General features: G+C 36.4%; 1 protein-coding gene across 7 annotated transcripts in view; it reads left to right on the forward strand.

Annotated features, from left to right (window-relative positions):
- The first annotated feature begins 1,382 nt into the window (after positions 1–1,382).
- Positions 1,383–13,748, forward strand: part of LOC134226956 (diacylglycerol lipase-beta-like) — a 115,107-nt gene continuing 102,741 nt past the window's right edge. The window contains exons 1-2 of one of the 7 annotated variants that reach the window (XM_062708099.1): positions 1,383–1,781; positions 2,964–3,223. The gene's annotated coding sequence lies outside the window, so the exon portion shown is untranslated. The remainder of the gene's footprint in view (positions 1,782–2,963; positions 3,224–13,748) is intronic. The other 6 variants (XM_062708098.1, XM_062708100.1, XM_062708101.1 and 3 more) reach the window with 6 other exon arrangements.

Genomic DNA, 13,748 nt, shown 5'->3' on the forward strand with positions numbered 1-13,748 from the left:
GTGCATGCTATTAAAAATGGAACAGATACCCTATATCTATTAAAATAATGCAGACAATTTTAATTTTAAAACAAAGCACAACATTCTTTCAAGCCTGCTTTCCATGCGATATTGATCAAATAACCCACATTTGGCCACCCGAGATAGAAAAAGGTGCTTTAATCTCTGTCTTATAACGAGCACGACCTTTTGCAGTACTTATTGGGAGCAACGTATTTTATTTACGCCTGTCTTATGCAACACTAGTAGACCCGACGAACTTCGTTTCGCCTAAAATTGAATTATTCTCTGATTTGGTCTCTAGTTATGAAGAGATTGGTGTTTCATTTGTATGGGAGCCCCCCTTTTCAAAGAGGGAGGGATCTCGAACCATGTTAAGAACCTTCCCCGGCACCAAAAACCTCTGCATACAAATTTTCACGCCGATCTGTTCATTAGCTTCCGAAACTAGAAGGTTCAGAAAATCAGAAATTCATTTTTATGTATATAGATTTTTACTTCATCCTCCGTTGAACGCAATAAAGACTTGATTTGGCTGTTTCTTCTGGAGAATACTAGATCGATGCCGAATTTCATTAGTCGAGGGCGTAGCTGGTTGATGATGTGTTGATCATATGGGACCGAAACTCTTTTCAACGGCTCATTATTTATTAAACTCGTCTTTTGACACGGGAATAAGTTTATCCTATCTCTTGCAGTGATCTGAATAAGCCAAACTTACTCAAGCCCAGGAGGCGAAGTCAATACAATATTCATCAATAACGTCCAATTGAATAAGCAAGCAATTTTTCTGAAGCTTTCATACTGCCACCCGTCATTAAAGCTTTTACTGTGAGTCTCGAAAGCTACACACATCAATAAACCACCCTCTCTACAAGCTTTTATGAGAGACATACTATGTGCTATGCTCTAATATTGCGTATTTGTTGACGCTCACCTCGCTCTGTGAATCTTTACGTAAATATATTTGCCGGCAGATTTGAGGGGGCTGGTCTTAAACTAATCTACTGTGCTGATATTAATAGTTTAAAACTAAATTAGTGTGGCATTCCTTCACCTAATTGTAAAATCAAGCTTATTAATAGGATATGTAAAACTTTACAATTTATGCCATTTTCATAGTATTGAATTTGCAATAGGACTTTTTGATGTCCCTATTAATCCGTTCAGGATGTCAATGATGGCGAATTTCAAATTCCAATGGACACACCTGGCCGGTTTGAACACTTTAATTCCAAGTCAACAGGTACATTTAGTACTATTGCCACTAACCATTAGTGATTGGCAGAGGCCCCGCGCCTTAATCGGGCTTCGTATCTCCAGTCCATAGGCACTATTGGCAGAGATAGCTTCCCAGTTCTCCAATCACATTCTATCGGTTCGGAAGGTTGACGCTCAGTCGCGAACGATACCTCGGCGAGTAAACACGCGCGAACAACATTTCTGGTCGTTGAACGTCGCTTGGTCATCGCTGTGCCGTTGCAGTTGCATCAGATGCAATAACCGATATCCAGCGCAAAGTTTTCGTTCGCGTGGTTTGAGTATGTTTGTTGTTGCTGGCTATAGGAACAACGTTTGATGGAACGCTCTTTTATGTAATTGGCGACGGTAGGGAAGGAATAGAATCGTCTTCGTAAACATTCCCTTCACGACCAGGAATCAGCTGGACTTTGCACTTCGTGGGTGCGTGGATAGTGTGCGACTGGTGACGTCAAGTTCTGTTTAAAATTGGTGACTGGAAGAATTTACGCGAATGGTGTTCTTTGAAGCTTAAAATGTTTGTATGCTCTATTTGAAAATTGTTGACTGTGGATTATCCAACCGATTCGTATAAATGAATCTCATAGCCAAAACAATCAGGGATTGTTCACCGCGTGTTGTTTACCAATTAGGGTCTATGTTTTAGCGTACAGTGTATTTTTTTTTGTTCTGGGGTTTCCTGAGTGTTCTCGATTCTCTGAAATTCATTCAATGGGTTTCGCTTACTTCACGTGGCCCAGTATAGTGCTGTTTCGGACGAAGATATGCTCAAATTGAAGTTTCGTACCTTCGCAATCATATAGGATGATCGTCAAAAAATCACCGAAGAAGAGTGCGCAACTTGCCTCGAAATCTATCGAAGAAAAAAGTGAGAAGATTTGCTCCAAGGCAAAATAAAAAATTACACGAGCAATTTGAAGAAAAGCAAAAAAGCTATTACCATTACCCAGTCAGTGTTGCTGCTTCTGCAAGTAGTGTATTGAAGTTTTTTTTTTGCTTCTTACAACAAACATTCGAAGCGAAACTCGTTTTCTCCTCTGACTGCCCTCGTCGACGCATCGTCTATATAGGGTGGAATGAAGACAGATACCCACATTTCGCTTAAACCTGCGTTGCGGGGCGAGGCGCATAGAATGTCAGATGAATAAGCGCCACATAATAAAATGTTTCCAAACAATATTTTGAAATGTCTGAGACGAGTTTAGTACTCTCCATTTAATTCCACCAATTATTTCAATATCTTTGCTGACTCGGACTTTGTTGAATACATTCCACTAAAAAGAGCTTAAAATATTTTTTCTGAATATTTTGAAATTATGACCGATTTGTAACTAGTCGAGAAATGCATAGACATGAAAACGATTTCTTAGAAATTTGGCACCTTTTTATGATTGGTTTTTAATACAATAGTTTTTTCTGTATCGTGGGCCAAACATGGCATTATGTAGTATTGGCGGTAATTCTAATTTTAAGAGCTCAAAACTATAGTTTGGAAATATATAAAGCTTATATTTATTTTCAATGTTCCTAATAGTATAAAGCTGACGCGATGTTTTTCATAGTGTAGAGCTATAAATAATGATAACTAAAATACAATTATTCAATCAAACTATATTCTTAGACTAGTAAAATGCGACATTATTTTCATCGCTCTTGCAATTTGCTATGGATTTCTTATTTTTTGTGTGGCGTTTACATTTCAGTCGAACAGAGTAGAAAAATAGCTAAACCGAAGTAGGGTAACCGGAGGGTTCGCGATTTGTGCTTTTTGGTGTCCGCAAGTAATAGACGCTTGAAGCAGCTGAGGCCGCCCCTGCCTGGCCCTTCGCGGGTTCCTCGTTTGCTGCCGCACACCTGGCGTGAGCGTGTGCGTGTGGATCTCTTGTTGGCACATTGCTTCAAATAGTCACCTATAATGAACGATCGAACCAAACAGCAACTGCCAGCGAACAGTCCGTAAAGAGTAAGTGAAATGTAATGCAAACTAATATTCAATGTGTGTAATGTTATAAAGGTGAACTAGCAAAAGCTAATGCGAGCAAAGGGGACTTGGTAAATGGAAAGAAATGGTTTTGGTATCAATCATTTATAATTTTATTTTGCTTTACTTTGAGCTATTGTAAGTAACGGAATAAAAAAACTTTTATATCACATCAAAATTTGGTATCAATGGCTGCAAAATAAAATTGCAATAAGAAATTTTTCCATAAAGAAATCAGGGTAGAATCAATGAAACTTCTCTTTATTTAAATGATCTATGTAGTTTTTTCATAAACCATGATAATATTGGCCATTTTTAATGTCGAAGTTGCAAATAAAAAAGCAATGTTTTCCACAAGCAAAAAATGATCCAATTTTCTATAAATAAAAATAGCAATACATAAAACAAATCTAGGATAGAAGAAAAAAGCAATAAATAACACTATCCAACAAAAATGACCCTTTTTCGCTCCCTTCAACCATTTCCAATGTACTCAATAGAGATTTTTTATGCTGAATTCAGATACATATTCAGATTTTCTGTTACACGTCCAGTTTTTGAGAATAAAGGGTTTTATTCACAAAAGTATGTGGTATGTATATTGAGTAAGTATGAAAATACATAATTTAAAGTTGAATTGGTTCAATTGTTCTGCAAAGTTTTTTTTTGTTTATTCGTTTAACAATAATGTTCAAATTTCATAGAATAATCCTCTCCAGATGCATATGAGTTGTTGGATTTCATTTAGGACGTTCTTTTTATTGTAAAAAACCCAGAATAATCAAACTAGCGGTGATGGAGCCTTTCTCGTGTGATATTAAAATAGTATTACAGTATTTTGGCCATAACTTTTGAGCCCATAGGCCGATTTTCAATAGGAAAATGTTAATGTTGAAAAAAATAATATTTTGGCCATAACTTCTGGGCCCATAGTCCGATCAGACCAATTTTCAATAGGATACAATGGGACAGGATTCTGCGTCGAATGCAACTTGTTGCGAGAAAATCGGCTAGGGATAAGTGCCTAAAAATGAGTGGGTTTTTTATACAGACCCCATTCGATTTTGGCAACATTCGATTTTCGTTCGATTTTGACAACACAATTTTTTAATTTTTTTCATTTTTGAGATCGCTTGTTTTTGTTATATGTATGCTGGTCACTTATACCGGTCCACAAACATCCTGAAATGAATTAAAACCTCACGGAATAATTAGAGCTGTAGCGAAAATGATGTTGCAAGGGTATTTATTTAAACCAATCGTCAAAATAAGAGGCGGAATTACGAATTCACCCTTCTTTTCTTCATACATTGTTCTTTCTAAATGTTTTGAAGACATAATTAATAACGTCCGTAATGTGTAACATCCATTATGCCTAACGTACTTATTCCTAACGTAGTGGACTCATGCGAAAGGTTGCCAATCAACGCACAAAAACACCACTAGAGACCTACTTTTCTCCCTTCACTATGGTCGGTCTATGAAAATACCGGTGTCAGGCCATTAGGCCGAATGACCATTAGGTCGAGAAGTTAGTTCTTCCTTTTCCTCCTCCATTCTTCTTTCTTCCTCATTCGTTTATTTTACTTTCTTCATCCCTCTTCCTTCTTTCTTCTTACTTTTTCCTCATTTCTTCCTTGTCTCTTCTTTCTTTCTTCTTTCTTCCTTACTTCTTTTCCTTTTTTCTTTTCTTCTTTCTTTCTTCTTTCATGCTTCTTTTTCTCTTTTTCTTTCTTTTGCTTCCTTATTTCTTCCTTTTTCTTTCCTCTTCTTTTTTCCTTCTTCTTTTCTTCTTTTTCCTTCTTTTTTCTTTCCTCCTTCTTTTTCTTTTTCTTCTTTCTCCTCATTTCTTCTTTCTTTTTTCCTTTTTCTCCCTCCGTTCTTCTTTCTTTCTTCTTTCTCCTTTTTTCTTTCTTCCTCGTTTCTTTCTTTCTTTCTTTCTTTCTTTTTTTTCTTCCTTCTTTCTTTCTTTTTCATCCTTTTTCTTTTTTTGTCTTTCTTTCTTCCTTTTTTTTTCGTCTTTCTTCCTTCTTTCATCCTTTATCTTCCTTCTTTTTTCCTTCTTTCTTCTTTCTTTTTTCCTTCTTTCTTCCTTCTTTCATACTTCTTTCTCCCTTCTTTCTTCCTTCTTTCTTCCCTCTTCCTTTATTCCTTCTTTCTTCCTTTTTTCTTCTTTTTTTCTTCTTTGTTTTTTCCTTCTTTCATCTTTCTTTCTTCCTTCTTTTGTCCTTCTTTCTCTCTTCTTTCTTTTTTCTTTCTTCCTTCTTTCTTCCTTCGTTCTTCCTTCTTTCTTTCTTCGTTTTACTCTTTCTTCCTTCTTTTTTCCTTCTTTCATGCTTCTTCCTCCCTTCTTTCTTCCTTCTTTCTTCCTTCTTTCTTCCTTCTTTCTTCCTTCTTTCTTCCTTCTTTCTTCCTTCTTTCTTCCTTCTATCTTATTCCTTTCTTCATGCTTTCTTCTTTCTTTCTTCCTTCTTTGTTCCTTCTTTTTTCCTTCTTTTTTCTTTCTTTCTTCCTTTCTACCTTCTTTCTTTATTTTATCTTCTTTCTATTTTCCTTCACTCTTTTCTTCCTTCTCTCTTCTTTTTTTATTCCATCTCTTTTTCTTCCTTTCTCATCTTTTTTCCTTCGTTCTTCTCATTACTCATTTCTCACTTCTCACTCTTTGCTCCTCTCTGCTCACTATTCACTTCTCATTTCTCACTTCTCACATATCACTTCTCACATCTCATTTCTCACTTCGTGCTCCTCACTTCTTTTTACTTCTCATTTTTCACTTCTCACTACTCCTAGCATCGAAAATACCCTAAACAGTATTCCTCGAACTTCCAATAACATTTACGGGTGGCACAATAAGTGGAATACGCTTTTGAAACGAGGAAGTCCTCCGTTTTACAGAGTTCCAAAACAGTTACAACTAGAAGAAAGAAATGCGACCACTGATACTCTACGACCACTGCAGGCTAAGAAGACATCTAAAATAGCAGAAAAGAATGAAAACGTTCATATATTCCAGGTGATTGTTATATTTTTCTTTCAATATGATTAGGAAAAATAACATGTTGTTATTGAATCTGATGGTATACATAAACATATGACCTATTCGGGCGAATGATCAATTCGGGCGAGTGATCCATTCAAGCGAGTGGTCCATTCAAGCGAATGGTCTTTTCAAGCGTTTGGTCTTTTCGGGCGAATGGAATTCAAGCGACTGTTACATTCGGGCGTTTGTCATTCGGGCGAGTGTCACTCGGGCGTTTGTGATAGAATCGTCTGAAGTACCCCTGGAGGCCAGTGAAGGTACCCCCAGGGGTACATGTACCGCAGGTTTAGAACCGCTGCTATACAAAGCTGAATTTCAGCTTCTCATTTTGAGAACATATTTCGAATTCCAAAATGCAGATGAGTTTAATGAATTTAACTTTGAATGAATTTAATTCCGTTTTACACAACAAATGTACTTGCCAAATAAAATCCAACATCCATTCCCATCTTCTGAAATCAAAACTTTATTCTCAAAGTGAGCTGCCAAAATTTAGTTTTGCGGAGCAGAGATAAATTCTTATTAAAGTACGTACTATTGTGAATTTATATCCGTATTTCACAACAGATGAACGTGCCTAACAAAATCCGACGATCCATATGCATTCTGCTGGGTTTATTAAATAAAATTCAAACTTTATTCTTAAAAAGAGAAGCTGGAATTTTGTTCTGCAGAGCAATCAATTTTTTTTTGGAAATATTTTTCCTTTTGAAAAAAAAATCCGTTTTTCACAACATAAGGTTTCAAGAGTTTTGCTAAAAATATTTCTCTAGCTCTCAAATTGACCGATTTAGAGCAATTTTTCCAAGTTTACTTAGGGAGACCTTTAAAAATAAGTTTTTTTGCTCTAACCTCTAACCAAATACCACGTGGACAGCTTAGGGGAGGGGAGTATGGACAGCCCTTTTGAGCTTTGCAGGGCGCAACTTTTCATGGACGTTAGACGCCGATCAAAAGTTATTAACGTTTTCTTCGAAAACGTTTTCTTCTACCGGCTGATGAATGGCACAAACAATTTTTCAATCTATTTTCTCGACCTTATTCTATTACTTTCAGACTCCATTTTAGGGAAAGTTGAAAATAACCCTATAGTAATGTATAGAACAATTATCGTTTTTTAAATTTTCCAGCACTATTTTGCTATTTTTATGTGATTTGCTTCTTCCATGGCATAATTCGTGATTTTGTTATAGAACCTGAGCGTCATTCATAGAAACAGCCGTTGGAAGAGAACTATTTTTTAAGAAAACCCTAAATAACTTTTGATTTACATGAGATATGGCAACGCTAAATCCATGAAAAATTGCGCTACACAAAGCTCAAAAAGTGGTCTGAACATCACATGGGTGAGAAATTTAAAACAAAAAAGGTAGAGCAAAAAACTGCTTTTTAAGGGTCACCTTAAGTCACCCTAAAATCAGTCAATTTAAGAGGTAGAGAAATATATTTTTTAGCAAAATTCTTGGAAACAGGCTGAACTACAACTTCGAGGAACATTGTATACCCAAATAAAAAAAGTTTGTTTTTTAAATGTGGCCCACCCTAATTTTTATGAAAACCCCAATCAGCCCCTTACCGTTAGGAACAACTACAGGGGTTAGTCAAAAGGTTGAGATAGGCAAAATTTTGTCGAAATTCAAATTATCATTACTTTGCGTTGAATAATCAGATTTTGATAAAACCAGGACCATCAGAAGCGGACGATCTTCTAGTATACTGTCCCTTTGCAAAAACTCAGGTTGGTCCTTGACTACCGGAGATGTTCCGGTTTTCCGAAGGTATGTTCAAGATGCATTTTTCCACTGCTTGTCATTTTATGTGACGTTTACTTTCATCTTGTTTTATGCTTTCTCCAAAAACTAGAACTAATATGCCGAGCAACGGTGGCTGTAGATCGAGAATCCTTAAAAACTACGCAGAGATATGGCCATTTCCGTAAAAAAGGCTTCCGGGAACATGATGAGATGATAACAGATCGGAATGATGCAAATATGAGTATCTAACTTCTTGGCTTTGCGAGATGATGATTACAGAAATATTTCCCGAATGATAGTGTCCACTGCCACCCTTAGAGCAGGTTCCAAGGGCCGGTCTTGGCACCATCTGGAAGCACGCATATATGGGTGATAAAATTCATGTTTTCCCAAGACGATAAATATAGGATCTTTATTAAAGATACATTTTGAGAACTGTAAGACTCTCTGGCTTATTTGTAACAGGTTCCGGGTGTTCTTCGAAACTGACATTTGTTCAGGTGTACGGAAAATTTCGCAGCGTTTTCACGAAAATGGCCATATCTCTGCGTATACCCAATGGATTGTCGATCTGCAGCATTATTCCCTCGAAAGTTCTTTCAGGAATTCCCCGGAAGTTCCTTCAGGAATTCCCCGAAAGTTTCTTCAGCAATTCCTCCAGGAGCTCATTCGCAAATACCTCCAGGAGTTTCATCAGGAATTTCTCCAGAAGTTCCTTCAGAAATTCCTCCTGTAGTTCCTTTAGAAGTTCCTCCAGGTATTCCTTCAGGAGTTCCTTCGAATTCCTCCAGGAGTTCCTTCAGAAATTCCTCCGAAAGTTCCCCAGGAATTCCACCGAAAGTTCTTCCAGGAATTCTTCTGGAAGTTTCTTCAGCAATTCCTCTCAAAGATCCTTCAGGAATTCCCCGAAAGTTCTTAAGGAATTCCTCAGGAAGTTACTTCAAGAATTCCTCTGGAAGTTACTTTGGTAATTGCTTCGGAAGTTCCTTCGGAAGTCCCTTCAGCAATTCTTCTCGACGTTCCTTCTGGAGTTCCTTGAGGAATTTCTTAGAAAGTTTTTTCAAGAATTCCTTAGGGAGTTTCTTTGGGAAGTTCCTTCAGGAATTCCTTCGGAACTTCCTGCAGGATTTCCTCCGGAAGTTTCATCAGGAATTCCCCCGGAAGTTCTTTCAGAAATTTCTCCGAAAGTTCCTTCAAGAATTCCTCCAAGAATTCCTCCGGAAAATCCTTGAGCAATTTCTTCTGTAGTTCCTTCAAGAACTCCTCCAGAGGTTGCTTCCAGAATTTCTCTGGAAGCTCCTTAAGGAGTTCTTCTGGCAGTTCCTTCAGAAATTCCTCCGAAAGTTTCTTCAGAAATCAGAATCCCTGAAGAAACTTCCGGAGGAACTACCGGAGTAACTGCTGTAGGAACTTCCGCAGAAATTGCTTAAGGAACTTCTGGAGGATTTGCTGAATAAATTTTCGAATGAATTTCTCAAGGAACTTTCAGAGGAATTTCTGAAAGAACTTCAGGAAAAATTCCTGCAGGAACGTTCATAGGTATTCATGAAGGAACTTCCAGAGAAATTCATGAGGGAACTTCGAGAGAAATTCCAAAATTACCTTCTAGAGAAATTTCTGAAGGAACTTCCAACGGAATTCCTGAAAGAACATCTGGAAGAATTCCTGAAGGAACTTCCGGAGGAATTGCTAAAGGAACTGTCGGAGGAACTTCCGGTGGTATTCATGAAGGAACTGTCGAAGGTATTCCTGAAGAAACTTCCGAATGAAATTCTGAAGGAAGTTCCGGAGCAGTTCTGGATTTTTGGAGCAGTTGCTGAAAGAATTTCCGGAGGTATTCCCGAAGAATCTACACCTAACCGGCAGATGTTAGGTTTTCTAACAATTATGCATAAGAACCTACCAAAAACTATATTAGAACTGGTCATATGCGAAATTGTTAGATTCTTATTATATTAGGTTCAAAATTATATTAGAGGCAAACCTATGATTAGTTTTTTCTCGATCTGATTTCGAAAAGTCGAAAAGAGCGTAAAACTAATAGCTTTGGTAACGAACTTCAAATTATGAAATTAACTTCAAATCCGGTTCCTTCGACTTTCGGGTTTTCCAGGAAGTATTCAGAAGTAGAATCAATATGTAAAAAATGTTTTCCTACATTTTTGTCATGGAGAATTATGAAGTTTGATATGTCGCACGCTATGTCTATTTTCAAAAACCAGAGTCAGGTCTTCCTCAGGGTCTCCGAAATTGGTTCCAGGTGTCCCGGGATATTTTGATCAACTGAATCAAAAGGATCAAAATTGATGGTAGAAATCTATGAAGTTAGTTTCGAAAAAACTTTCGGCAAAAAATGCCGATGATTGATATACCTCATGATACATTCCGAAGTATTCTGATATATGTCCCCAGTTGGAGCCCCGGAACCGGTTCCAAATTCGTTCAGAAGCATCGCAAATAAGTTTTCTTCACGATACAGGTATAAAAAAACTTTATTGGTACGAATAACAAACATAAAAGTCAAAATAGTTCTAAATGACCACCCGACAGACCCCACTGGGATTCCGTATAAATCTGGAACCGTTGAACCGACATGTCCAATCTATTGATTCTCTAAAACTAAGATAATTTCTGGATTATGTCTGAAAATTTCAAACAAATCGGTCAAAAATTGATTGAATTAGAGCAAAATTTTGTTGCACAAAAGAGGTTGGGGATGCAAAGGTTAACTTTTGACGGCAGCGACGGTGCAAGAAAGTCATCAGCGGCGGCGGCTTGGCGCGATGGCGCACCGGTCTAAAGATTATTGTGCATTGCCCTGGGCTGAAAATCTCTCAAATACAGAAAATAAAAGTAATTATTGTGTATTCAAAAATCCAGAATTAAAAAAAATAAATCAAGTTTGAAAAACTAAATCATTTTACACTAGCCAATCCTGAATTTGACTAAGATCACCGAGATCAAACTTAAAAAAACTTTTCAGTAACGTGGACGTCCAACTTCCTCTAATAATATAAATTTGTAATTTGTAATGCATTTATTTGTAATGTTGCAAAATTGTCCCTAAATTGCAAAGAAGCCCCGATATGGGCAACGTCAATAGAACGACTAACATATCATTTCTAGCATGATTTTTGAAAACGTCGATTGTCCAAAAGAGAGTTTCTCCCATCCGAATTTTCATACACATAAAAGTTGCCTTTGCGTCATCCAAATTGCCTGACATTTTGCCAGGTTTTCCAAATTTTACCTAAATTATTAAAAAATGGAGGTAAAATTTTCAAACATTTTTAAATGTTAACTGAACTCTAACAAATAATAATCAAATTATCATAATTTCTATCGCGTGATGCAAATCCTTTTTTCCTACAGCGCTGTATGACTTTGGAAAAGTATGACACCACGTTTTTATTCGCAATATGCATTCTGTTACATTTACAGTTATGGAGAACAGTGCAAAACGCACCAAACAACCATGCGTTTACTCCTATTTCACATGTAATTGAATCAGTTATACATACTGGTTTTACCTCCATTTGTGCGTTTTGGGCCTCCCCGGGTCACCATATACCAAGAACACATTTTAAAACGACTTATCTGATTTTGTAGACTAAGATTCAAGCTTTGTTTCGTAGAATCTGGTACCTAACATATCCAACCAAACCAACAATACAGTTAGGTAGCGAGAAGCTTCTGCAACCTGTCGATGAATACCATTTACGGGGAATTGCCATCAGATCCGACAAATTGACGGTTGACTTTCTGTTAACAAAATATTTTTGAATATTTATCCTTATTTTTATTGAGTTTCAGCAAATTTTCCACATTTCGTTTGACTATTAGAATAATCACAAAATATTTTGTCGTTTCGTTTGTTTTATCCCATGCATTGATATACTGATGATGTTCCCAGCGAAATCAATTATTTAGGTGTGGGTGCGTGTTTTTATATGCCGTGCATAAAATCTTACCCCTCAATCATATTAATTTCCGATACTACCTGCTAGTTAAAAATTAAAATAAGCGTGATATAATTCATTTAAAGCTTCATTAGTGTTTATAAGTCTGTAAATGGATGTGCACTTCGAAATAAATTCTCACACTTCATTTGTATATTGTATTTATATCTAGCTTTGAACACTAATTAGGAAAAAAATTGGCTGCCATCATATACCGATGGTTAGACGTTTGGACTCATTCGACTATTAATGGTAAAGTAACATTCAACATTTTTTGAAAGTAATTAAAAACAAGGGTGCCACAAAAATGAAATATCTATAAAAGCAGTAGACGCTGCTGCGCGTGGTGCCCTGCGGGGTCTAATTTTTTGTTTGTTTGTAAATTTCGTTTGCACCCCGATGTGGTACGGCTGATGCAGCCTCAGTTCCGTTCGCAAATTTCAAATGTGATCGACAGTCGTTGACACGAATCACGTTTCAGTATAGCAACTCAGTTTTTATATTATCGTCCACAAATTACGAAACGATTAGAGGGAAGACTGGGAATGGAGCAAAGTGTGACATGTTTCAAGCAAAAAAGTGTAACATCGGGGAGTGGAAACAAAAATGCCAAATTTTTGCGTTTCGTAATGTGTCTTAAAAATTTAGATTTTTCTTTCAATATTTAATCTGCCTGATTTTCCATTGAAAGTTATGATGTTTGAAGTCGTTGACAACTTCTCAGTTTGTGGTATGGGTTGACATATTTAGGGTATTCATTCCATTACTAACAACAGTTTCTATATCAATAACATTCACATAATGATTAATTAATATTGTTCGTCTTAGAGGAAAATGTTACAAAGTTAAAAGACTTCACTATTCCATTTACTTCCACTATATGTAGTGAACATATAGTGGAAGTAAATGGAGTGAAGTCTTTTAACTTTGTTCACATAATTTTGGATCAATTGGTTTCTTTTTTGGATTGTTATCTGACGTGCTCACTCTTGAAAAAGTCACAAAAATGAAAAACAAAAAAAAAAATAACATTCCGGTACTTTGCTTTCGATTGTTATTGATATGGGTACATGGTATGAATTCAATGAGCAGTCAACCAATATTGAAATATTTTTTGCTTTTACTTTATATTGTAAAGATCGTAAATAATTTTGACTGATAAGCAGAGTTCATTGGAAAAATAATCTGTTCACGATAATTTTCGGACACTGAGCGTTTTTCGAATATTTGATACCATATGAGCATCAAAATCAATTGAGCATCTCATATTCCTCTGGCTGATTGATTTATGTGTTTCTAAAGTACGTGTACAAAATTAAACGTGAGCAGAAATTTTATTCCTGATAGCTATCTTATCTCTTATTTATAGAAACCATAAGTTGAAAATTTATCACATAGCCTCAGGGTGATTGGTAATGATTTTGCATCATGGTGGGTTTCAATCGAAGTGGATTAGTCAAATGGAGCGATATATATATATATGAATAAAAGGAGCCGATGTAGTTTCTGTGATAAGCGAGCAACTTGTAGAGTTGTCATTCTGGTTGGCAGTGAAGAGATTGGACTTTAGTCACCGAAAAAAAATTCTTATCAAGGTTCGTTTTTATATCGTAGCCTTCACGAACTCTTAATATAGGGTAAGGCGAAAATGGATATAACAATTTGAAATTATCTGTTTAGCTTTTTTTAGCTATTCAATTGCAGCAGTTTTTATTATGTTTGATTTTCAGACAAAATGATGAACATGACCAAAG

The sequence above is a fragment of the Armigeres subalbatus genome, chromosome 3 (assembly GCF_024139115.2).
Source record: "Armigeres subalbatus isolate Guangzhou_Male chromosome 3, GZ_Asu_2, whole genome shotgun sequence".
NCBI classification, from domain to species: domain Eukaryota; kingdom Metazoa; phylum Arthropoda; class Insecta; order Diptera; family Culicidae; genus Armigeres; species Armigeres subalbatus.